This window comes from Ixodes scapularis, unplaced genomic scaffold (genome assembly GCF_016920785.2).
Source record: "Ixodes scapularis isolate PalLabHiFi unplaced genomic scaffold, ASM1692078v2 PGA_scaffold12__126_contigs__length_90152505, whole genome shotgun sequence".
NCBI classification, from domain to species: Eukaryota; Metazoa; Arthropoda; class Arachnida; order Ixodida; family Ixodidae; genus Ixodes; species Ixodes scapularis.
In genome coordinates, this window is record NW_024609838.1 from 48,841,056 (window position 1) to 48,843,955 (window position 2,900).

The window sequence follows — 2,900 nt, forward strand, 5'->3', positions numbered from 1 at the left end:
CTTCTGGCTACGTGAACGTTCGTTTGAATCGTCCTGCCCTTTATGCCACACGTTTGGTGGTCACCCACCAATTCGTAAATTACGCGCTGTAGCCTTCCATTGAGTATTTCGGCAAATATCTTATAATCTACATTACCTAAACTTATTGGTCGATAACCTTCTACTCGGCGTAGCTTGTCGGCATCCTCTGATTCTGGAACTAACACAGTGTGCGTTCTAGAAAAAGATAGCGGTAATGATTTTCTTTTATAAGATTCCTATATGACAGCGAGAAGAATGGGAGTGAGTACTTTTCTGAATTTCTTGTAAAAGCTTGAACAAATCCCGTCTGCGCCTGGAGTTTTACCACCGAGCAGGTCGCCTATTGCCTTTTCGGCTTCCTCCAGGCTTATGGGTCCCTCCAGCCATTCCTTTGTTTCGTCATCTATTCTCGGCTTAAAGACAGCAGTTCGTCAATTTTGTCATCTTTTAGTTCCGGTGTGAGCTCAAAAAGTCGTCGATAATGTTCCACAAAGGCATCCTAAGTGCTTGCTCTGTCTGTAGCTATGATACCATTTCTCTCTATTTCGAGGATTTCTTTGGACAAAGCATACCTTCTTTCTGCTATCAAGGCGTGTTTGGTGGGTTGCTCACCACAGAGAAACCGCTGTGTCCTTGAGCGTATCACAGCGCCTTCGTATCGCTCCTTCTGGAATTTCTCGAGGCGTGATTTGACATTTGCAATATCCTTTGCTCCCCAACCAGGGCATTCACATTCAGCTTCGTACAAAGTGCGTAAATCCTTCTGCAGTTTTCGTACTGCCCGAGCGTAGAACATCAGCGTGCTCGATCTCTCGATTGCTGACATTTTTACTTGCTCCTTGAACCGCTCCCTTCGTTCCAATGGACATGTCTCATTCTGCTCTGTTATTTTCCTTAACAGGTCATCTACTGTAGCTACAAATGTTTCGTCTTTAAGCAGACTGGTGTTCAGCTTCCACAACCGCCAATTAAACTTTGCCTTGGGAATTTTGTTTTCTCCAGTTGCGACCGTTACGAGGCAGTGGTCACTAAAAACACTGGTTTTACACAATAAGAGCTAATGTTATGTACAATGTCAGCAGAAACATAAACACGATCAAAGCGTGCGTGCGAAGATTCTTGAAAGTGCGTAAATTGAATATTTTTAGTTCCCCTCGATATGTGAAAAACATCTTCCATATTGTATTCTGCTATTATTTCACTCAGACGATTGGCACTAACATCATTATTACGCGTTATTGGAAATCTATCACCTGCATTGCATACACAATTATAGTCACACAGTAATACAGTGGCTCGATTTGGTTTGATGTAGTGTGATATATAGTGGAAGAACAGGGTTCGCTCTCTGGCTTTACACGGGGCATAGACACAAATAATTCCCCTTTGTGCGTCAAACAAGTTAGTCACATATTATAAAAAGTCCATGGGCATCGGTGGTGAGACTCATATCTGAGAGAGGGGCAGATTTCTTAAGGAACAAAAAACAGCCTCCTGCCGTGCCAACTGCATGCGTTTCACGTACTTCGTACGAAGTAAGAAAGGGTTGTAGCGCCTTCGTAACTTGCTCTTCCTCCGACATTTTTGTTTCTCGTATGGCTAAAAAGTCTACTTGCTCTACGTGAAGCAAACGAAATAGCCGATACTGTTTACGAGTAGAATTTAAACCTTTACTATTGAGTGTACCCACCGTAAAGCAAATAGTAGGAAAAGCGGATAATTTGGATGCAAACATTATTGGGACGGAGGAGGAGGATTCTAATAAAGAGCGATTTACAACAACTTCACGCAAAACTTACATAATTCATAGCTGCGGTGACAAGCACGAGTAAATATTCAAATAAAGTAAAGAACTGTCGCTAACTGTTCTCTATGTGAACACAACCACCTACTGCGAGGTTTGCTCTCGTTGGCCATCCGGTGGAGCTCGGGGCTTGCGTTTCTTTCTTTCTTGTGGCTTGCTCCAGTCAGGCCCTTCAAGGTCAGGGTCTTCCTCTTCGACGCAATCTAGCGGTCGCTTGAAGGGATCCGAGCTGTCGCCCATTTCCGAGTCAACTTCAGAGGCATCGTCTAAGGAGAGGTCACTTCTGTCGACTGTCTTCTGTCGCTGGATTTTTGAGGAGCCTGGAGCGGCCTTGTCGATGTCTGTGCAGCTTTTGACGCAGACAGCTGTCTTGTCAGCTTCGAGAATCGATGTGGTGGTGTCTTCGTTCTGCGATGCGCCTCGTTTGTCAGCCCCTGAAGGTGTTTGGGTATGGGTGGTGGTTGGGTGCCCAGTGCCGTCTTCGATTTTCGAAGCTTCATCTTCATCGATGAAGAATTCAGAGTTGTCTTCCTCGGGAGCCGGTCGCATCACAGTGGCGTACGTCCGGATGCAATCCTCTTGCTCATGACCAAAACGATTGCACTTGCCACAGCGAGGGACGCGACATTCTCGGCGGATGTGACCTGTTCTCTTACTTCGAAGGCAGAGAGGCGCTCTTCCGGGGACAAGAACGAGAACGTTGCTGCCGAACAGACGCAGCTGGTGCGGGAGGTTTTCCTTGGTGACGCCTTCCTTTACGTTCATTCTCACCAGCCTTGTCGTCGTCTGAACATTCTAAAAGCCTTCCGCCATCCATGTGTTGCGGGATACTTCGTTGATTTATCCGTAAGGCTCTAGGGCCCTCCGCACTATGTCGTCGAATGTGTGAATAGGTGTCCAGTGCAGCCGTATTCGTACCTAGCACTCGTCGGGATCGATCAGCAGGCATCTTTTTTCTTCACCACAAGTTTCTTGGCTTCCATAATGTTTTGTTTCGCTGTCAGGGAGTTGAAGGTGAAGAGCCAAATATGGTTCATCTGGTACGCGCCGGCTCCAATGAGGTCGTTTAGAACGC

General features: G+C 46.2%; 1 pseudogene; it reads right to left on the minus strand.

Annotated features, from left to right (window-relative positions):
* Positions 1–1,909: 1,909 nt before the first annotated feature.
* Positions 1,910–2,641, minus strand: LOC120851175 (annotated as a pseudogene).
* Positions 2,642–2,900: the final 259 nt, after the last annotated feature.